The sequence below is a fragment of the Notamacropus eugenii genome, chromosome 7 (genome assembly GCF_028372415.1).
Source record: "Notamacropus eugenii isolate mMacEug1 chromosome 7, mMacEug1.pri_v2, whole genome shotgun sequence".
Classification (NCBI taxonomy): domain Eukaryota; kingdom Metazoa; phylum Chordata; class Mammalia; order Diprotodontia; family Macropodidae; genus Notamacropus; species Notamacropus eugenii.
The window spans coordinates 77432360-77457016 of NC_092878.1; the positions used below are offsets into that span (position 1 = coordinate 77432360).

At 40.3% G+C, this 24657-nt stretch overlaps 1 protein-coding gene and 1 pseudogene across 11 annotated transcripts in view; both read right to left on the bottom strand.

The window, feature by feature from the left end:
* Positions 1 to 24657, bottom strand: part of FOXN3 (forkhead box N3) — a 511610-nt gene that overhangs the window by 240089 nt on the left and 246864 nt on the right. The window lies entirely within an intron of this gene.
* LOC140513364 (calpain small subunit 1 pseudogene) lies at positions 10652 to 11470 on the bottom strand (annotated as a pseudogene).

The following is a 24657-nucleotide window of genomic DNA, read 5'->3' on the forward strand; positions in this document are numbered from 1 at the left end:
TTTCCTCATCTGTAAAATGAATTGGAGAAGTAAAAGGCAAACCATTCCTGTATCCTTGCCAAGAAAACTCCAAATGGGATCACAGAGTCAGACACAACTAATCATTCAAAAAAAACCAAAACAACCCACCACACATACACGTATGTGTATATATCTATATACACACACATATATAATATGTAGCATACATGCATATAATACATGAAAATACAACCTCTTCATCACTTGTCTGCCTTATTATAACTGATAACAGTTTTCTATTCTACTTGTCACACACTAATTATCTGTAAATGGCCTGAAATGATCCTACACATTTGGCACATTTGACTTTGATATGCTAATCATTCCTGTGGGAAAACAATGTTAAAAGCCCATGAAGGCATACAGAAATGGGCACACAAGTGTGCCAAAAGATCTTTAAAACTATTCTGCACAAATCTAAGCTGTGAGCTATGCTCTGGGCTTACGAGTTTAACACTTTATATGCTATACACCTGTTACATAAAAATGATGCTACTAGTATGCATTCTCCTCTGGAGAAGGAACTATTTTTCCAAGATGAATAATCAGATATGTACCTATTACCTCTTCCCATTTCCAGGACTACTGGTGAACCACTGGAGGATGTAGAGGCAGGAAGAGAGAAATCCAAATTTTGTCCGAAAGGGGACTTAAAACCAGTTCTTCCTGACTCTAACACCAACTCTCCATCCACCATCCTGGTCAGCATCAGAAGACTCTTTCCAAGTTCAGACACAGGTCCTCTTATGGATAATTTTGATAGAAGAAAAACTAAGATAAGTTATCCCCCTATCATATTTCCCCCCAGAAACCACACGCATTCTTGGGGTTGGGAAATAGACAACATTTATTATCTTTCAAGTTGTGAATAGCTGTGTGTAGATAATTTCACTATGATGAAGAATTTCAGAAAAGTCTTACAAAGATGAAAGAAGCCTGGTACTCCTGAAATAATAGAAAGGACCACCCTCTCCCAACTTCCTACCCCCAGAATACTCATGGTTTCCAAGGTGGAAATGTAATAAAAGGGTCAAATTATCCCAAGTTCTTACTGAAAGAGCAGTCACTGGGTTTCAGACCACACAAGAAGGAGATCTCAATTTTGCTGTTTGTTTGCTTTAAAAAAAAAAAAAATGAGCAAGAAACAACAAACTAAAGGCCCACTTAGGGATCCTGGATGCTTCTCAGTTTATCTGCATTGAAGTGATAACTAGCGAGGAAGTAAAAGGAGAGGAAAGGCTTGTGCTTGACAATTCAAAGAGGCTCAGTCAAGTTTACTACAAACTCGATTAATAACTGACAGGCACACAGAGCACTATACTAATGAATGAAAGAGAGCTGCCCAGGAAGCACTGCCAAGGGTTAAGAGTTACCTTATTATAATGCATAGAAAAGAAATCCCTGGATTAACTAACACTTTACACAGCCCATTTCATCTGACAGTCTGAAAACACTTTATAAATATCATCTCATTAATCCTCAACTACATCCCTGGGAAGGAAACAGGCAGCCAATAGTATCCCCATTTCTCTACCAGAGAAAACATGGCAAAGAGAGTTAAATGAGTTGCCCAGGAACAGGCATACAGTGATTCAGGGGCCATATCTTTATTGTTTCCCAAACACTCTAAATTCTTCATTATCTGTGGACAGATTTACCCACATCAAATTGTTACTCCTTGACTGGCTTTCTCCATTGTTCAATACACTCCTCAGTTACCTACCCCTTACCTGCAAGTCCTTCCCCAAGCCCCATCCTTGGATGCTCAGGCTTTGCAACCAAACTCTATGAATAAATCTAAGCTAAACATTAATGGAAAGGTAAATCTGCTGCAATAAAACTACATAAAACATTCTCCAGCCAAATTTAAATTATTATTGGATAACCTACTATTATTAGGCAATTGGCTCCACTATGTCCTTTCCTCCACTGGTGAAGGGTAGAGAGTTGACAAAATATTTTGTTTTCAAAAGTGAATTCCAATCTAAATACTTAATTTGACTGGGTGGAAACCTTTCACTTTAAAAAATTTAATAATTTACGGCATTTGTATTTGGGTTACTGAGACTTCTCAACTCTATTTACAAAGACATTCCCATTAGCTTCAATGGGAAAGCAAGGTTTTCCTGAAAATGCTTGTAAATAGGCTTCTGGATGATCTGGATGGCTCAGACATCTGCCAAAAGCACTGGACAAAAACAGTTAAGACTCTGGACAACTTGTAAATGTTCTTTCCAGAGCATGCATGCTGCCCACTCTCAAATGCGGGCCGGTTCTTCTGAATGCAATCAGTCACAAGTCAAGGAACCTTTCATTTTTTTTTTCCTCCCATGTAAGTAACGTGGCACAGTGGATAGTGCACTGGACTAGAGTCAGTAAGATTTGAGTTCAAATATGGCCTCAGACATTTCCTACCTGTGTGATCCTGGGCAAGTCACTTAAAAAACAAAAACCTGTATCAGTTTCCCCATTTGTAAAATGGGGTCATAATAACTTTTATTTCCCAGAGTTACAGTACAGACCTAAGAAGGTTTATGTAAAGTGCTTAGCAGAGTGTCTGGCACATATTAGGTACTTAATAAATGCTTATTCCCTCTCCCATTTAGAAAAAAAAATAATTCTGAAAAAGGGAATAGGGAAATAGAGGTTTATGGGCTAGAAGATCTTTTTCCAACAGGAGTCAATTCATCCCCTAAAAGGGGTGAAATAATTTCACTACTTGTCTCGTTGCTCACCAATGAAACACACACAGTTCTAATGCTAGGACTGAGATCACCCCAGGACCACTATAACAATTACTAGGAGAAAGGTCTTGTAGCTTGTAGCATTCTCATATCTCAAGGAGGAAGTGATTTACCTTTCTAAACGGTGACAGGCCCTATTTTCAGCCTCATAAGACACCAGAATCTCCCTCTAGTAAGTCCAGAAGGCCACCTCTCAAATGTTTCCCAAACAATTGCTCTACAATGGAAGTTCCACTTAACATTTCCTTCCCTGGGCGCTAGCCCTTTTTGGTAGCTTACATACTCCATCCTCGACGACAGTGGAGGCAAGTGGCTCAGTAACAATGTCCAAAACCAAAAGGAAAAAAAGAGAAAAAAAGCAAGAAAGAGAAGAAAAGAAACCCAAGTGCAAAGTGACCATTGGAGGCTTGTTGACTCAGCAGTGCAGCACCCAGAGGTCACCAAGGGCAGGGAGCTTTTCAGAGATACAAAGAGGACTTGTGCTATGATGAACACTGCTCTGAAAGGCAAGCTCTGTTCTATTCATTCTCAAAGATAGCACAGCAAAGAAAGACTCACTTTCCCTTTTGGAAAGATATTCTCTCTCTCTGTCTCTGTCTGCAACATCTACCATCCACCACTGATGGAAAAGCAGTTGTTAAAAGCCTGGCAATGAAGAAAGCCTTGCCTGGTTGTTGAGTTTGGTTGGGTTTTTATCTTCTTTTTGTTTTGAAATTCAAGCAGAAAAGGCTACCCAGATATCAATATTAAAAACGTCCATCTTGGTTTTAAATAATCCTTTTTTTAAGAAGGTTTTCTTAACCTCTCCCAGTCAGTAACCCTCCAGTTACTGGCACTGGTCAATAGATAAAGGTTCATCCAATTAAATCTTCAAAGCATTTTGCATTCTACATTGTGTAAAGAAATTGAGTTGATTACCCCAAGAATTTCATTTGTTTGGTCCATGGTAGCCAGAGAACTTAAAAGATTCAACAACACAGGCAAACCAATTCTCTTCAATTACAGTATATCAGAAGAGGAGCGGATGTGGGTCTGGGGGCTAGGATTGGGAAGAAAAATAATGGCACCAACAGTATAGTTGCATACTCTGAAAAAGAAAAAAATATTTATTCAAAAAGAATAACATCCTATAAAATGCAATGGAGTCGGCATGAAGGAGGCATTTAAATGCTCATGAAATCTAGAATACTAAATTAGAATAGAGAGCATGGATGTTGCAGTCTTGAAAGGACCCCTCAGAGATCATCTAGTCCAATCCTGAATTTTTACAAAGGGGAAACTAAAGCCAAGAAGGAGCAAATGACTTTGCCTAAGATAACACAATGAATTAGTGACAAAGCCATGACTAGGAACCATGGGGATCAAGGACCCCCTGTTCTAATATGAGAAGACTTGTTATTTTTCTTGTATGAATGCAATGCCAATAATTACTACTGAAGAGCCCTTTCTTAGAACCACTGGAACAATGTATGAAGATTACAAGTAGCATTCAGTAACTGAGATGGAGGGCGTCCAAACTTATAAAAACAGCTTCCAACATCATGAATTGAAACTTCATGCCTTATTCAAAACACTTCCATATATAGTTAATGATAACAATGGAGTAAGAATTTAACTACGATGACCTTAACATCATAAATAAAATGTTCATGAATACAAGACCTAACAGTTATCCCCATCCTGAGGAACATTATTTACTATGGTATTTTATACCAGGACAGAGACCTACAGGAAACTAGAGTTGAAAGTCAAAAGCCTAAAAAAGTTATGGAATGTTTCACAGAGAAAAATCCTCTTCAACAAACTAAACCCAAAAACTGAAATGAGGATTTTTCCTCCAAAAAAGTCAAATGCAAAAACTTTTTAAAAGAGGCAACATGGAAGAGAGGACAAAGTGCTGGGCCTTGTAGTCAGGAAGACCTAAGTGATGCCTCTATTTTGTTGATCTCAGTGCTCCTGGCCAAAATCTTAAGTACAGAAGAGGTGCTTATGTGCACTGTTACAGGGAATATCCACACCAGGAGTTTTTCCTATCATTTGATCATTTGATCACAGGCTTGGACCAAAAAAAATCAATATTTTAAGATAAATCCAACAAAGGGGGAAGGGCGGGAATCACACAGTTGAATTTTTTTTCTCTTTCTCAGGGCCAACAATTAAGCTTAGGGTTCAGAAAATTCTAAAAGGGAAAGAATATAAACTTAGAAAAAGTGCTGGATTTACAGTAGAGGACCAGGATTCTAATACCTGCTCTGCTACTTGGTGACCTTGGGCACATCACTCAGTGTCTCTGTTCCTCTGTTACTTTATCTGTAAAATGAGGGGGTTGCATTAGATGGCTTCTGGGGTTCCTTTCAGCTCTAGAGCTTTGAATGCAGCATTGTATTTTGCCCATAACATAAACATGGCACAATGTTTTTTGCTGAATTTTACTCTAACAAATTAAATGGGAAACGATTCTTTATTCCTCAAATAGTAATAGCTAACATTACATAGAACTTCTAAGCTTTACAAAGAGCATCTATCAAAGAGCATCATTGGATGCTCAAAATACCCTGCTAAAGTAACTGCTAGCAATATCCCTGTTTTACAGAAGAGGAAACTGAGGTTTAAGTGAGGCACCCAGGGTATTGTTATTGTCTATCTTTCATTCTCAAAGAGTACGGTGACATCAGGGAGCCCTGATTGGCTCAGACTGGCTCAGGGTACCCAGCTTCACACTGAGGAGTGAGGCAGGATTCAAAATTGGGTCTTCTTGACTCCAAGACCAGTACCCCAATCAAACCTTCAATCAAAATTCCTTAAGGAATATCTCAACAAACGTTCATCTTAAACCCAAAGACTGACTGCAGATTCAATAAAGATTTAACTGCAATTCATTGAAGGTTTAACAAGAGGAAGAGATGGCTGGGAAGTGAAGCCAGGGAGTTTGGCACTGCTTAAACCCTTCTAAAAATTGTACATCAAGCGTCTGGACGGAAAAAGAGAAGGTATGCAGAAGACTTTTTTTCTTTGGGAAGCCTATTAATAGATCCTAATCAAATACCTGTGAGACAATATTTTGTATACCAATTTACCTAAACCATCTCCTTAATAGGAAATTTGAAAATGGCCAAAGGCCACAAGGGCCTTTGGAGTCAAATCCAAGACTCAGATTTATAAGTGAAAGGAGATTATGTTACAGATCCCTTTCACGTAAGTGGAGGATGGGAGATGGGTCCTAACTCCTCCCCACCCCCAACACTTTCTTATAACAGATGTTCCCATAAGGGAGGCAGTCCTGTCCTCCTCAATCGATCAGGTGAAGACTTTTTGGTTATCTGCGCCTAAGCACCTTCATGCTGGGCAGGGTAGGCTAAGGAGCCTGCAGTTGGTCCTGGTAATGTTAAATTTCCAGATAAAAGTAAACTGCAAGGCGTTTTGGGGTGGGGGGGAAGAGGGCTGAGATAAGAGCAGTGACTTAATGGTTAGAGTGTCAGCTGGGAAATACCCAGACAGCTTGGAATCGAAGCTGCCAGTCCAATCAGGAGTCCTCATCTCTGGGCCAGAGATGTATAGGTAGTTATAGTAACAGTGGTATCTTAGGAGATAACATTAAAAACTCAAATGTCTATCAGTTGTAAGTGAATACAGATAGGTCAGGATGTATTTTCCTCACTGGATAAGAACACATTAAGTGTATTTTAAAAAAATACTTCACCTCATACTTAAATTAGTGTACTTAATAACAATAATACAGCTCAATTTTTAAAAATGCTTCCATATTTATCAAATGCTGTTCAAATTTTGGGGTTTTTTAGACTTTGGGGGGTATTATCCAGGAGTGTGATAGTATAAAGAAAAATAAAGTTTTCCTACTTATTTGTGATGATTTGAAATTGTCAATCCTAGAATGAGATAAAAATTAAATATAATTTGATTAATATTTAGAAGCCTTAAAGACCATTTCCTTTAATTTGTAAACTGAACCCAAAAGAAGTTGTTACTTGCGCAAAGTTACAGAGTAAGCTAAACTCAGATTAAAACCCTGACCTCTCTCTAAGACTTATTATGGGCTTCTAGCCATCTCCCAACTAGAATGAAAACCCCAAGCATATGGAAACTTTATCTTATACAAATGCTGCATCGTTCCTATGGCAGGATAGTGTACCGTACACAAGAGGGATTTAATAATTTGTTGAACTGAATCCCCAATTTAACTTAAGAAAACTCACTATACTTTGTTTTCTTGCTACTTGAAGAGTATTATGTCCAAGTACTTTATTTTCTCACTTTCGTTCTGATGATCTATTTCTCAGTAACTCTGAAAGATTCAAATGAAAGACACAATTCATTCCAGAGACTTTAAAGTTCAATTTCTTTGTGCTGGAGTTTTGACCCAAAATAGAAAAGGCTGCCTCATGCAATAAATCAATAAATAAAGATTTATTAAGTGCCTACCATGTGCCAGGAGGGCAGCTAGATGGCACAGTGTTTGCTAGAGTGCCAGGCCTGGAGTCAGGATGACCTAAGTTCAAAGCTAGCCTCATACGCTAGCTGTAAGTCGCTTGATCCTGTCTGCCTCACTTTCCTAAATGAGCTGGAGAAGGAAATGGCAAACCACTCCAGCATTATTGACAAGAAACCCCATATGGGGTCATGAAGAGTTGCATGTGCCAGGTAAGGGGGTAGGCAGCCTGAAAAGACCCAATTCCTCCACAGTATGCCTGCAAGATTAACCTGACCTTCTAAAGGAGATTTGACATTTCTATAAGAAACTCTTTTTAAGAGGGATTTTATCACCTGCCTCTTGAAAAGGAAGGTGAAACTACACAGACTTGAAAAATCGTCTCTGAACTTTCTGGATTACATATCCCTGTAAGCAAAACACAGCAACCAAAAACCTTAAGCATAAACCCCCAAGGGTATGTTAATATTATTTAGTAATAACAACATTCAAGTTTTACAAATATTTAAGGTTTGCAAAGCACTTTACTTACTTACACACACACACACACACACACGCACACAAACACAAACACAATTTGATCCTCACAAAAATTCTGTGAGTAGTTGCTATTTCCCATTTTACAGATGAGGAAATTGAGGCTGAAAGTCTCAAGATGACGTATCTTGCCCAGAGTCACACAGAAAGTAATCTGAGATTGGATTTGAATTTACTTCCTGATTCCAAGTCCACCACTAAGCCAACAATAACATCTGGCTGACCAGGTACTATTGTATCAATAGTTAATCTACATTGTAAAACAAAATGAGAAATTTTACAAGGATGTAACTAAAATCAAATGATACATGATCCTAAGGTTCTCTGACAATCTTGAAAGAATCGCTGTTAAGTCGTTGTTCAGTTGTGCCCAACTCTTCGTGACCCCATTTGGGGCTGTCTTGGCAAAGATACTAGACTGGTTTGCCTTTTTCTTTTCCAGCTTATTTTACATATAAGGAAAATGAGGCTAACAGGGTTAAGTGACTCATCTAGAGTCACCTAACTAGCAAGTGTTTGAAGCCAGATATGAACTCAGAAAGATGAATCCTCCTGACTTCAGGTCCAACACTCTATCCACCATACCACCCTAGTTATCCCATGTCACCATCATGCTTGGAAAGAAATAGCATCTCTGAAATACCCAAAACTTTTTTCAAGACGTGAAAACATATCCAAAATCCAAAGAAAAACTCATTCTCCAAGTGACCTACAAATAATCCATCTGTGTTCCTTGTACCTCTCAAAATTACCCATATTAATAGATAATTTTTTTCCTGTACCCTAGACTATGATCATGAGTGTTACCAAGACAAATCCCAAGTAGTTTATGTTCTTTAACACTGACTAGGACTACAAAACCACATAGATTTAGGATGTTGAGGATGTTTTATTTTTTAATGTTACAAGGTCCTTCCAACATCAAGTGACATTACTATAAAACTGCTCCCAGACTACTCCCACTGCCTTCATAAAATCAACTTCTTCATTTAACCACTGCCAATCAGCAATTCTTCTGCAGCTCAAAATGCCAGAGTTACCTGTGGCAATGAGAGGTTAAGTGACTTCCCCAGGGTCATGTCACCAGTATGGTAGGTATGTGAACCTTGTGTATTCCCAACTCTCAGATGGTCTCTCCAGAACAGTGTGAAAGGGAAGGGAATGACAGCCTACTACCGTTCTGGTAGTTCTATCCAAAACATAGATTTTATTGACTGCCTTGATTTACTGAAAAGGAAACTGAGGCCCTGGGAGGAAAATCACTTGCCCAAAGTCACAGAATGGCAAAACCCAGAAGAGAACCCTGATCTCCTGATCTCTAAGACAAGACATTTTGTTGTACTGTGTTGCTCTTTCTTTGCTCGTATGAGTAAAGCTTTTCATTACACACAGATGATCACAAACTGTTATTTATTTGAAAGGTGACTTACCTCCAATGTCCAGAATACTCCTGGGTTCATCCCTCTTTGATGCCCCACTCCCAAACCATGGTGACCTCTAGACTCCCATCCCTAGACTCCCACTCTCTTCATCTGACATGACTGCCTTGTATTTTTAGCTATGGAACTGTAACAACCCTGAAGGCAGGGATGTCTTTCTGTTCATTTCTTGGTATCCCTCCTAAGTTTCCTGTACTGTGACTTGTAAATAACAGATCAATCAGTAAATTACTGAATTCTAGGTCAAGGTACTAAACCTCCACCAAGCCAAATTCCTGAGGAATCATAAACACATTTTAATGGCAGCTTGAACAACAACAAGTTAAAGAGAGAAGGGGAACCAATCAATCCTCAACAGGTATTTACTAAGAGCCTGAGCAAAGCATATGTTAACATACAAAGATAATTAACTCACTAGAAAAAGATTACGAGTCTCTTCTAATGTCTCTGGTATGCCAATGAATGTTGAAGTAGTTAAATAAAATATATTTTAACCTGCCCAAACAATTTAAAAGTATAAATGAACAAGTAACCTGGAATATAGTGACTGCCTAAATCTTATAATTCATAGGGCACCTTAGACACATAGGAAAGTAGATTTCAAAAAGTTCATGGGGAAAAAACAGTCATTATAATGTGACTTAAGAGTTTAAAAATGAAGATAGCTGAAGAGATAAAGGAAAGACTCAAAAATAAAATTGACAGTAAAAGCCCCTGAACAATTCTAATGACCAAGAAAAGGAGAAACTATCTAAATGAGTTAGCTACAAAAGGAGTTCTTTGTATAAATTTAGATTTTTTTTTTTCTTGTGACCACTGTTTATTTTGGGCTTTGGGCAGCCCTGAAGCCCTGCCCCTGCTCCCAGGCCCACCCAGAGAGGAGGGGATGGGGCCTGAAACACATGGGGGATGAGAGAAGGCAGTAGATACCAGATGAGCCCCGTGGGGGTAGCATGTGATGGCACCTGGCTGACATGTTAAAGCACGTAACGTGTATTTGTAGGGATTCAGGGGCCATGGCAAGCATATTACAGTATGTTTACAAAGAAGCTGGGGGGGGGACAGCACATTAATGCGTTATTTCTAAGGATGCCAGGAAGCATGCAGCTGACATGTTAGAGCATGTGACATGTTTGCAGGGGGACAGATGCATGTAACTGGCATGTTAGAGTATGTGGTGTTTGCAGCGGTGCTTGGGGGGGGGGGAGGCAGAAGCGTGTGATTGGTTGGCACGTTCCAGAGCTGGGGGTGAGGATGAACAGGAAGCAAGGGCTACTTGGTGGTGGTCATATTGGTACAATCAGGGTAGAAGGGGCGCCCCTGGGACAATGCCACATCAGCATCTGGTGGCGTCTATGCCAGAGGGTTCCCTCATTGGGCTGAGAATGACAGAAGTGCAGGGGAGGGGGAGGGCAGCTTCCTGGTAACCTCTGTCCTGGGTGGTGGTGGGGGCTGATGATCAGTCAGGTGGACATACACATGGGCCTCAGCTGCAGCCACTCTTGGATATTCACCCAGATCTGACCACTGCCATCCTTGTCCAGAGACTTGAAGGCACAGAACATGGAGTCCAGGCGCACAAGACAGCTGATTAAGTTGTCAAAATCCACGTTCCCATCCTCATTTGAGTACCACCGAATGATCACCTGGTACAGCTCTGGGCTGAGCTGGAAGCCTGCAGCTGAAAAGGCTCACTGCTGCTGATGGTCCCTGAGCGGTCTAGGTCCTACCGTTTGTAGATGGCCTGCCATTTCTTTATGTTGTTCCAAAGGTACTTAAACTCCTCAAAGCCAAGTTTGCCAGTGGTATCACTATCCATGACAGCCACCATGCTCCGACAGGTGTCGATGCCAAAGCCATCAGTCTTCAGGTCAGGATGTCGAGGCACCACCTTGTTTAAGATGTTCATGAGTTCACAGGCACTGACTTCCATGTCATCTTCTGCTAGCTGGGCAAACAGCCTTCTAAATTGCCGGACCTCCTTACTCTCATTGGCCTCAATGCTGGAGAAGTGGGATTGAGGGGGCGGGGGCTCTGGATTATAATTGGCTGCAGCTTCACTGATGGTGCTGATGACACCGCCTAGGAACCCCAGGGCACCCCCAGCTCCTCCGCTGCTGCCACCTCCGCCTCCGCTAAGTAGCCCCCCCATGACATTGCCGATGCCTCCAGCACTGCCGCCGCCGCCTCTGCTGAGCAGCCCCCCACCCCCAGCCCAGAGCTCTGCTTGTGCCCCTGCCACCACCGCCCTTCCCGCCCAGGAATGAATTAACCAGGAACATGTCTCCGGGACCCTGATCTTGGCCTCAGTTTCCCCAGCCAAGGCCTGGCTTCCTGCCCTCTTTGTTCCACTCCACTTGGGTCCATAAATTTAGATTTTTAAAAAATGAAAATCCAAAGGACAGAAAGAACATATAACTAGCAAGAATATAAAAGTTAACAAGGATCTCTAAGACTAGGATCAGGAAAGTTAAATTCCAAAATGTACTGAAGTTGGTGAAAAAATGCTAAGAACAAATTTAAAAAAAGCAGGGAAGTAGAGGGAGTATATGTTGAGTATAATGGGCAAAATAAAGTTCTCTTTTGCCTTTTTGTGGCATGGAGTTGATCTCAGTCCCTAAGAGTCATGCCAGGGAAATGTAAGCTTTGATAGGTCCGCTATGCCTAATAGACATGAGGTGTGTGTCTGAAGGAGGCCAGACAGATTCATCACTGGGATGGTCATAGGGTAATGAATTATTTAGCCACCTATTCATGAAGGTAGACTATTAAAACAAACAGGGGTTGTAACTTTCATCAGTGGTTGGAATATCCACACAGCATCATGGATCCACTAAATTTTGCCCTTGATTGACCAATAAAAGGAACAAAGAAGCCATAAAACCAAATAAACTAAAGGCCTGCAATTACGGTAGCATTAACACAAAACTGGAAGAAAGCTGTATTGTTCAACTTTTTTTTTTGATTCTGTATCTGTCCTCAATCAAATAAAATGATCTTTAAACTGGAAATGGAAGAATAAACACGGTTAAGCAGGAAACTAATGACTAAGATAAGTAATGAGATAGTAAGAAAGTACTCTGCAGCTTTTAAATGAGTTCAGATCACCTGGTTCAAATGCATTTTTAATTAAGGTAAGGAAATGATGTACAGATGTTCCCCAAACCACTGTCTATAATCTGTGAGACATCATGGAGAAAACAGTAATAACAGTAAGCTGCTCTTCATAAAATTCTTTGAAATTTATAAAACACTTTATAAATATTATTTTATTTGATCATCACAACAACCCTGGGAGGTACAGGCTAATACAATCCCCATTTTACTAGGAGAAAACTGAGGAAGACAAGATGTTAAGTGACTTGTCCAGGGTCACACAGATCAGATCTGACCTTGGGTCTTCTTGAATTAAATTATAGTGCTCTATCCTAGAGATGGATTCTGGAAAACCCAGACCAGTGATCTTGAGGTCCATCTCCCACAAAATTCTCAAACAGATTACTGTACAGATTGATTTGTGAAGAGATCCTAGGAGCGGGCACAGATTAAACTAAGAAAAATGTTATCGGGGCGGAGCGAAGATGGCGAAGTAGAAAGACCCACATACACATAGCTCCAAACCCACAAACCACAAAATGGCAGAGGGGACTAACCCAGGGCGAATTCTGCACCCAGAGACCACGGAATATTGGAGCGAGGGAGATTTCTGTTCTGGAGAGACCTGCAAACCTCTCCCGGGGGGTCCTTCGCGCCGCGGACTGGGCGCCGGGACGGGGAGCAGAGAGCAGCCCCACCGCGGCAGCAACACCGTGAGGAAAAGATCCGAGAGAGCTACGGGGACGGGATCTCCAGCGGCCACGCGGGTCCCCCCACCCACAGAGGGACCTGCAAACCTCTCACAAAAGGTCCCTCGCGCTGCAGATGCGGTGCCCAGCCCGGACCTGCGGCTGCGGCGGCCACGGCTCCGAGAGGTACAGATCCGAGAAGGCTCCAGAGACGGGATCTCCAGCGACGTTACAAGCCCCCCCACCAACAGGGGACTGACAGGGGTAGGTGAGAGAGTCCCTTTGGCGGGTTGAGAGGGGAGTGGGGTGCCCCCGTGGCTCGGGCACCCCCAGGAGATAGAAGCTGAGAGGCGGCTGCAGACAGGGGCTCCCCAAATGGCGGGAGCCTGGATCCATTGTGGAAGGTTTATGCATAAACCCCCGGAGGCAACTGAGCCAGGGAGGCAGCCCTGCCCCCACCAAAAACCCTAAGGCAGGAAGCAGCATTTGAATCTCAGTCCCCAAACGCTGGCTGGGAGGATCAGGAGGCGAGGTGGGTGTGAGGAGAACATTCAGAGGTCAGGTCACTGGTTGACGAGAATGCCAAGAAAAGGGAAAAGAAGTAAAACTATTGAAGGGTATTTTCTCGGAGAAAAAACACTTCCTCCCTTCCTTTCTGATGGGGAGGAACAATGCTTGCCATCAGGCAAAGACACAGAAATTGAGGATTCTGTGTCCCAGCCCACCCAATGGGCTCGGGCCATGGAAGAGCTCAAGAGGAATTTTGAAAATCAAGTTAGAGAGGTGGAGGAAAGACTGGGAAGGGAAATGAGAGGGATGAGGGAGAAGCATGAAAAGCAGATCAGCTCCCTGCTAAAGGAGAACCAAAAAAATCTTGAAGAAATTGGCACCTTGAGAACTAGCCTAACTCAGTTGGCAAGGGAGGTGCAAGGGGCCAATGAGGAGAAGAATGCTTTCAAAAGCAGAATCAACCAAATGGAAAAGGAGATTCAAAAGCTCACTGAAGAAAATAGATCTTTCAAAACTGGAATGGTACAGATGGACGCTAAGGACTTTATGAGAAAGACAGATATCACAGAACATACCACGCAGATTCGAAAAATGGAAGATAATGTGAAATATCTTACTGGAAAAACAACTGACCTGGAAAATAGAATCAGGAGAGACAATGCAAAAATTCTGGGACTACCTGAAAACCATGATCAAAAGAAGAGCCTAGACATCATCTTCCATGAAATTATCAGGGAAAACTGCCCTGAGATTCTAGAACTAGAAGGCAAAATAAATATTCAAGGAATCCGCAGAACACCACATGAAAGAGATCCAAAAAGAGAAACTCCTAGGAGCATTGTGGCCAAATTCCAGAATTCCCAGGTGAAAGAGAAAATACTGCAAGCAGCTAGAAAGAAACAATTCAAGTATTGTGGAAATACAATCAGGATAGTACAAGATCTGGCACCCTCTACATTGAGAGATAGAAGGGAATGGAATAGGATATTCCAGAAGTCAAAGGAACTAGGACTGAAGCCAAGAATCACCTACCCAGCAAAACTGAGTATAATACTTCAGGAGAAAAAATGGTCTTTCAATGAAATAGAGGACTTTCAAATTTTCCTGATGAAAAGACCACAGCTGGAAAGAAAATCTGACTTTCTAACACAAGAATGAAGAGAACCATGAAAAGGTGAACAGCAAAGAGAAGTCATAAGGGACTTACTAAAGTTGAACTGTTTACATTCCTACATGGAAAGACAATATTTGTAACTCTTGAAACATTTCAGTATCTGGGTACTGGGTGGGAGTACACACACACACACATGCACACACGCACACATACATAGAGACAGAGTGCACAGAGTGAATTGAAGAGGATGGGATCATATCTTAAAAAAAAAAAATGAAATCAAGCAGTGAGAGAGAAATATTGGGAGGAGAAAGGGAGAAGTTATATGGGGCAAATTATCTCTCATAAAAGAGGCAAGCAAAAGACTTATTAGTGGAGGGATAAAGAGGGGAGGCAAGAGAAAAACATGAGGTCTACTCTCATCACATTCCATTAAAGGAAAGAATATAATGCACACTCATTTTGATAGGAAAACTTATCTCATAATACAGGAGAGTGGGGGACAGGGGCACAAGCAGGGTGGGGGGGAGGATAGAGGGAAGGGCATGGGGAGGAGAATGCAATACGAGATCGACACTCATGGGGAGGGAAAGGACCATAAGAAAATAGAAGTAATGGGGGACAGGATAGGATGGAGGGAAATATAGTTAGTCCTATACAACACAACTAGTATGGAAATCATTTGCAAAACCAAACAGATATGGCCTATATTGAACTGCCTGTCTTGCAAGGGGAAGGGGTGGAGAGAGGGAAGGAGCTAAAGAAGTTGGAACTCAAAGTGTTAGGACCAAATGTGATGTTCTTACCACTGGGTAACAAGAAATACAGGTTAAGGGGTCAAGAAAGCTATCCAGCCCTACAGGACAAAAGAGAAGATGGAGACAAGGGCAGGGAGAGAGGATAGAGGAGAGAGCAGATAGGTCACAGGGGCAATTAGAAAGCTTGGGTCTGGGGGGGGGGGGAGGGGATAAAAGGGGAGAAAATTTGTAACCCAAAATCGTGTGAAAATAAATGTTAAAAGTTAAATAAAAAAAATAAAAGAAAAAAAAAAAAGAAAAATGTTATCACTTTCAACATCCTTAATAAACACTTTCTAGAGCTAAGCAGAGCTAAGCAGTGATGGGAAGCACCAAAGATAGTTTTATTAACATATTTAAATAGAATTTTTTATAGGACTTTTAGAGTTTGAAAGGACCTGGAAGATCATCCAGTCCATGCTCCTCCTCAGGTGAGGACACTGAGGATCAGAGTTAGTGACTTTCAAAGGTCACGTGCCTCTTAAGTGGCAAAGCTGGAACTTAACTGTCCTGCTATACTCATTTCCTTTCCTATTTTCATCAGGTTATTAGATTAATAAATCAAAGAAATGCTATCTAGCTGGAATTCAGCAAGACATGTGACAAAACCTCTCATGATATACTTGCAGACAGGAGGAATCAATGGAAGCTAAGTAAATGAGTTTGTAGCTGATTAAATGACAATGCTCCAGCAGTGCAGACAGGATTGGGAGTCAGGAAATCAGATTCTAGTCCTGATTCTGCCATCTGACCTTGGTCAAATAACTTTCTCCTTGGTGGAGGTTGAATTTCCTTATCTATAAAATGAGACACTTAAAGTAGACAACCTCTAAAGAACCTGTGAGTTCTGTATTCATATGCATCTTACATAACATACTAAAAACGAAGTCATCAGACATGTCAGATGTCTCTGGCGAGACACAGGGGCATAACAAGAGGAGGGGAACAGGAGAACCAACAGAAAAGTAGGTTAGAAAGGAATGAATAGAAAGTCTTCATGATTTCAGAGACTGATGATGTGGGTATCAATGGAAAGAGGTCTGAGTCAAAACGACATGGGCTCTAATCCTGCCACTGAGGCTTTACTGTTTATGTGACCTTGGGCAACTCACTTAATTCCCTTAACTTTCAGTTTCCTTGTCTGTAAAATGACTAGATGACTCCTTGAGCTCCTGCCTAACTCTAGATCAATGAGGCTGTTATCATCCTAAGACCTGAGAGATCTAGTCAAATGCCCTTATTTCACAGATGAAAATGAAGTGGTGAGAAGTAGAAAGCAAACTGCCCCAAATCATGACACTAGTTAGTGAGAGAAGCGGAACTAGAATCCAGGTCTCCTGACTTTATGTCTTATGCACTCTCAATACCAGCACTTAACAATATGTATAATGAGATCTGTCCTTCCACAGAGCCGAATATGCTGTCTTGCTTTACTATCAAAGACCATCAGTGAAAGGCACCAGATGATAGGCAATTCCAGCTGACAAAGTTTGGCTTCTCCTACACTGAGAAGGCACACTCTCTTTTAACCCCTGCCTCCTTGACATTCTTTCCTGAATTCTGACTTATGTCCTTGCTTGGATTCTGGAAGTTCAGTCAATAAATCTTATCACATTGTAGCTACGTCTGAAATTAGGCTCAAGACAGCCAATCTCTTTGAAACAGCCCAAACGCAAAAGGACACAAAGGCTTTCAAGAGGAAAGGGGTTAATTAATCACTATCATCGAAGCCTGTGATCTGAAGAGGGTGAAGCCCACTTCACTGTGAATACCACAGGCAGTCAGGAAGAAGGGCTGGTGAATGCTAATGAGTCTTTACCCTTTTTTTTGGTTTCTTAAATTCTGCTCCCAAAAGATGGGCAAGGAAGAGAGTAGGTAAATGCTACTTACATAACCTGTACACATATCTGCCTATCACAAGGTATATCTCTCCCACTAAGGATGGATTCCAAACCAAGAGCTGAATCTAACATATGGACTCTATGACTAATAAGAAATGGCTTTAATATCCAAGAAACACAAATCATTGAGTAAGCAAAACCCAAAGGTTTACTTTACCTGGAAGTAAGAAAGGTACAATGGAGAGAACAGCTGTGGGGATCCAAGTTGGAAGAGTAGGAATGGAGGGCAGGGAAACTAAACTGTCTCTCCCTGTTGGGAGAGATTTTCCATCCTTGACTTACATGGAAATTAGACAGATACACACAAGTCAACACAAAGAACTGGGAAACACAAGCCTCATCCTCAAATACTTTACAGTCTCTTAGAGGATATAAAACTAACATATATAACACAAAAAAGGAATCCAATGTGCAACCACACACAATGAAATGCAACGTGAGTGTGTGGGCTATAAATGCCCTAAGAATTCAATTCAATAAACATCTATTAAGTACCTGCTATGTATCGGGCATTGTGTTAAGCACTTGGGATAGAAAAAGAGGCAAAAGACAGGCCCTGCTCTCAAGAAGCTTACAATCTGTTGGGAGCAGGGGAAAGGAGGAAGAGACAGCATGCAGAAAATATACAAAGTGAGCTATGTACAGGGTACATAGAAAATAAGAAAGAGAAAGCTGGAATTAAGAGGAGTTTGGGGAAAAGAGAAAAATCAAGGAGAACTTCATGAAGGAGGTGGGATCTGAACTGCTCCCTGAAGAGCCTTGGATCAAAATAGTCAGTGAAAAGAAGGATGAAAGGAAAAGCTCATAGAACCACAGGATCATAGACTTGGGAGTGCAAGGGGTTCTCACTCCTGGGTTCCACCAAGCCAGATTAAAATGTAATTGAGAATATTTAAGAAAATTAATAAAAATACAGTAAGATGCAGACAATATTACATTTTAAAATTAAGTCAATATGCAGCCCATGGGGATCCTTATGTACAGTTTAGTGGCCTCTATTTCTATTTTGAGTTTGACATCCCTGCTAGAGATTCCTAATCTGAGAGATTCTTAATTTGGGATGAGGTAAGGTCAGCTAGAGGTCACTAACCTCTAGCTGAGATTTAGTATTTGGTTCAATTCTTTAAAAACATTATTTGGAGAAAGGGTTTATAGACTTCAGCAGGTCTGCCAAAGGGTCCATGACACACAAAAAAAGAACTGCTAACGCAGACCAGCCTTCATTTAAAATGAGGACACTGAAATCCAGATGTCATTTGCTAAGGAATATACAACAAGTGAATGGCAGAAACAGGAACTGAATTAGATCCTCTCCTCCAAATCCTTTTCTCTTTCCCCTTCACCATCCTGCCAAAGATTAGGGGAGCCACACTGGGGTCACCACGAACAAACGCTGAGAGGCCAGTTAGAATGAGCATGGCTGTATTTGTGAGGCAACAGAGCCAAGAGATTAACTCAAGTAGAAGGTACTATATTGAAATTTACTAAATGGACAGAATGAGAAATACATGAGTTCAGCGTGGAAGCCCAGGCAAATCACTTGACCTCTCCATACTTCAATTATCTGTAAAATAAGGGGGTTGGCTTCTTAAGGTTTCTTCCACCTCTAAATCAATGATCCTATATAGTTTGTGCATATGGTTAAGGAGGGGCAGCTAGGTGGTGCAGTGGATAAAGCACCAGTGCAGGAGTCATGAGGACCTGAGTTCAAATCTCACCTCAGATACTTGACACTCACTAGCTGTGTGACTTTGGGCAAGTCACTTAACCCCAACTGCCTCATCCTGGGTCATCTCCAGTCATCCTGATGAATATCTGGCCACTGGATTCAGATGGCCCCGGAGAAGTGAGGCTGGTGACCTGCACAGCCCTCCCTCACTCAAAAACAAAGTCAAGTGCAAGTCATGTCATTTCTCTAATGGCATGGTCTTCTTAGGCAATGAAGGACAAACACACATAGTTAAGGAAGAATGTGGGGTAGGGACAGGGGAAGGGGACGGGACACCTCAGTACTTAAAAAGTCCTTCTAGACAAAGGCATTTCAACTGGATAGAATAAGCAGCATCACAGAAGGATTCTTTTAGGGGATTAATGTAATGAAAATGTTTTTTATGGAAGACTATTTTCTGGAAGTGGTATGCTGGATGTACTCAAGAAGAACAAGTCTAGGAGACCAAGTAGAAGACTATCAATAGTCAACAGTCAATAAACATTTATTAAGCTGCTACTAGGTTCTAGGCACTTTGGTAAGTGATGGAGATACAAATAAGAAAGGCAGTTCCTGCCCTGAAAAAGTTTATAATCTGATGGCTTGTTATAGTAAATTACATACAAAATTATGCAGGCCTGAATTAGGAGTACCATAGAGAGAATGCTGGATTTGGGGTCAGGAAGACCTGGATGTGAATTCTGCCTCAGACACTTATAGCTGTGTCACTCTGGACACGTCACTTAAACTCAGCCTCATTTCCTCATCAGCAAATTAAGGATAATAATAGTACCTCAGTAAGTAGTATTTACATTCTTAGTATGTAAGTAGTAAGTCAGTTGTAAGAGCTGACTAAGAATATATGTGAAGTGCTTTGCAAATGTTAAAATTTTAAACATTATTTAATTTTTATTTAATTTATTTATTTTAGTTATTCTTTTATTTATTTGATATATTTGATATGTTTAAATATGTTATTTTATAACTTATATATTATTTTACATATATTTTATTAATTTAAAATTAATTTAATTTTTAATTTTAAAATGTTAAAACAAATGTTTGTTATTTTTATCATATTGGTTCTTGTTTATTATTAGTATTACTGTGGTAGAAGCAACAGGAATAGGAAGGAAAAGACAGCAGAAAAGACATCCCAAAAGGGGGACAAATTGACATAACTTGGTGACTAACGTGATACATTTATTACAGATATTTGTTTCCTATACAGCACCTTATGTAGGGCTACATACTTAATTTGGACTCCTCTCTGGGAAAAAGTGATGGACCCTTTAGGCACCAAGTACAGCCAGTGTTTTAGATGGATTTGCTTAAAATCTTCTTCCTTGCTATGAGGCAGAGCTCTGTTGAGTAGCAGACTACTTGTTGGATAACAAATTCGAAATATTCCTAATATTATTAATGTGGTTCTTTTCACATTAAGCATCCTACTCCCAACCATCATCTTCATTTCTCAAAAGCCTAACCATCCTTCAAGTCCCAGCACAAAATTAGTCTCTTCTCATCCTCCCAATCAGATGTGAACTCTCCTATGAATCTTTGGGTACTTGGTGCCTCTCTTGGGTATTTAGGACTTTTTGGATGTAAAAGAGTTACTTGTAGACTATCTTATGCTCTTTCCTAGACTATAGACTTGTTGAGGGCAGGAGCTCTGTCACTTGAAGCACTTAAGCACAACATATTATAAGCAGAAAGCAATTTATAACTGTTGAACAAAATAATTAAACATCAAAGAAAAGAGCTAGGACCAACATGTGAAAGATAAAGAGAACCAGGATTTGCCTCAATAAAGACAGATTTTGAATTAGGATTTCACAAAATGGTAATGAGCTGCCTTATATGGTAGTGTCCATCACTGGAAATATTCAATAGATGGTGGATGACCAACTGTCAGGGATGCTATAAGAGAGGATTCCTGCTTTAGGTGGAAAATTGGAATATATGACCTTTAAGATACTTTCCAACTCTAGGAGTCTGTGATAACCTATACGTTTTTAAAAACCATTCTGAGTTTTGCAGAGTGATAATATTTCAAAAGAAAAACACAAATGTAATATTTAAAATAATATACAATCTGGTTTTAATCATCTCTTATGAAAAGAAAAACTGTTACTTTAAGAAAATAACATAGCAATGGGATCCTCTAATGCATTTTTCAATCAGGATGTTATATCTAGGGATTTGCTCTAAGCTGATTTTAAAGAGAGGAAATCCCAATTCACAGAGCAAGCAATTTGTTTTCTCCCCAAGCTGACAAGCAGTATCATTTTACATTGGATACTAGAGAATTGTATTTATTGAGTATGCCTTTATTTTTGAAAGGGGGGGGGGGGGGGGAGAACATTAGTGGTGTGAATTGTGTGAACTGTTAAATAATGATACTAGCAAGTCTATAAAGAAATTTCTTAGTAAGTAACTGAATCCAGTTCCACAATTAAACCATCAGAAAAAGCTTCCAGGTTGCAAGGGACTCTCAATTCCATTTCTAACACCGGAAAGGCCTCTCGCGACAGGCAAGATGGGGACCATTAGTAATTTATTCATGTGCTCTTGCCCCTCAACTTCCAAAGAGTAAAATTCTCACAGAGAACATAAATAGTAGCCAACTCTTGTTTCTTTTCAAAGTTTCCTCCTACCTCATTTAGAAAAGCGAACTCATTGTCCTTCCATTACATTTTAAAAGGATAGGCATGTTCAGCCATCAGTCCTTCCAACAAGATGTAAAAGAAGTTTTGAATCCAATATGAGCTATCTTATATTTTAGGACAGAGTTACAGAAAGTTTCAGTAATTTTTTGCGGGGGGAGAAGGTCAATTGGATACTGGAAAACACAATCACTTTCAGGGTGGAGGTAGAGGGATAGAAGGACCTCATGAAAACCTCTTATAACACAACCAACTGAACAATTTCACTCCTTACTTTGAGTGCCCATTACCCAGACCATTCTTGGTATTAATGGAGAGACCCCTAGCATCAAAAGTCAATCTAGACTGAAAGATGAATTTCTTTTTCAGAATAATAAATGTAAGACTTTACAACCCAAAAGCCAGTGCTCAATAGGGCCTCCATAGCCATTTTTAACAAGCTTCTAAAGCAACTCACATTTCTATACTATCTTAGGGCTTATGAAGCTGCTTCCTCACAACCATACTGTCAAGTAATATACCCACTTCAAAGTAAGCATTTTGACCAAGGTGGCATAGCTAGTAAGTAGTAGAGCCAAGATGAGAACTCTTATCTTATGACTCCAAATCCAAAGATCTTTCTATTATGCAACAGCTGCCTCCAATGGATAAATTGTTGGAATAGTCTTAATAAAGGTGCCTCAAGATTCAGCACCAAGGATAGTAACACCTCATTATTGGACATGTTTAACCAAGCTCTTATGAAGGGCATGTTAGACACAAACACTTTGTTCAACCAGCCAAGTATGGAAAGTAATTTTTGTACAGCTTATGAAACGACACACACTTATGTCTGGGGGGAACGGAAGAGGAGAAAAGTTGTCTAGAATTGAGACAAAATTACATACACTGTGGAAGATATTCCTTCCCCTTGAATTCTTATAAGTCTTACACAAGTTAAAATAAACATTCAAAGTAATTATGAATGAGAAGAGAAAAGTTATTTGGGGTATTATAATGTGCTGGGCCTACCTCAGGTGGGTCCCCAGCAATTGGGGTCTAATATCAAAATAAAATGAGACACTTGTCATCCAACTATCAGTTAACAAAAGGAGGATTACCGAGTCATAGCAGGGGGTAAGAATATTCAGGGCAAGGAAAGGCTATCCAATCAGGATAAATTTACTTGAGCACAACTTGACAGTACTGCTCATGCTGCGGGTCTACAAAATGAAGCCTCCTGATGGAGCTTCAGCTCCTCTTGTCCTATTCTACCTCCAGGTGATCAATAAGCTAGAACAATCACCCAAGTCTTAGTCCCTAGAGCTAATTACTAAATAGTAATTGTTTTTCTTTGACCCAGGAACCCTAAGGGTCTTTCCCTCCCAGTTTTGTTTTGTTTTGGTTTTTTTTGATTAAAGGGACCATCCCTTGAGTAACTATTTAAAGAAGCCTATCCATTGAATGGATACATCTCACTCAAAGTGAGAATGTGATAAGACCTTAGCCTGAAAGGGACAGGTCTCACATCGAATTCTGGGCCTTTATCTCCAGTCTTCCTGATGAATATTACATCACTGGACCCAGATGGCTCAGGAGAAGAAAGTGAGGTTGGTGACCTTGCACAGCCCTCCCTCACTCAAATCAATGTCAACTGCAAGTCATATCATCTTGATATCATGGTACTCTTTGAGAACAAGGACAAACACAACAACAAGAGCTAATCAAATCTCAAGAACAATTTCGATACCTTTTAAGGAAAACTAACCTAATTTTCAAAAGGGGTGTGTGTCTCTGGGAGGGAGGGGGAGAGCAGTCAGGATATTACTCCCAGCACAAGTGGCCAGAAATGAACAATACCTAGCTGTTGCTTTTTGTTATGACTAGGGATGAGGTGGAGGAAAGAGAAGAAAACAATTATGGGTTGGTTCTGTGAAGGCAACTGGATCTTCCTGTTTGTTTTCGTTTGGTTTTTAATTTCATTCAGCAAGCATTTATTAAGGACCTACTAAGCCCAAAATACAAAAGCACCGGGAGTACAATAACAAAATGAAAAGTTGTCTCTACCCTTAAGAGATCTTATATTCTATCGAAGTAGCCAACGTGTGTGTACACACACATACATATACGTATGTATGCATATGCATGTATAATATGATGAGAGAGAGAGTATACAGAGTTATATTCATATAGAATCACAGATCTCAGGGGCATTTTAGTTTAACTCCTTCACCTTAAAGAGGAACAGGCAAGTTAAATGACGTCGCCAACATTACAAAAGTCACCATCAGAGATGAGATTCAAACCCTGGTTCCCTTTCTCAGGAGTCAAATAAAAAGCTCTTTCCACTTTACCCAGCTACAAAAGAAGGTTTCTTATAAGAGGTGGCACCTGTACCAAGGTGCAGCCTTCTCTGAAAATCCATCTTTTCTCCCTACATGGTTCATAGACTACATGGTAAAATATTTGGCAGCAAGATTATTCTCTTTCTCCTTCCAACTCCCGAAGGCCCATCCAATTCCTGAAACCTAGAGATGACTCTGATGCAGGTAGGCCATCTTATTGAAAATGTAGGACATAAACCACCAAGCAGTTTTCCTACATTCAAGGCCTGATTGGTTTCATACTTTAAATGTAATGACCTATACCTGAATGCTGAAATATTATTCCAATTCCACAAAACCAATGCCAAGTGATCCCTCAGAAGTTCAAAATCTAAGCAAGTAATAAATAAAAATTGGAAGCACACATCTCAATTGTCTAAAAGTTATAACTTTTATGTGGCTGGGGAAAAAAATAAGAATTAAAAATTAAAAAAAAATTTAAAAATTAAAGTAACAACTTCCATACTGCAAGCACTCCCTCATTGATTTGATTCAAAGGCTCCATGTCCTATGTAAAATGTTTAAATCACCAGCAAGTTAGCTGGGAGGACTATCTTAATTTTCAAAGTAAATATGAGGGAAACAGTTTTAGTTTCATTTATTATTTATTAATTGGAGAGAAGAA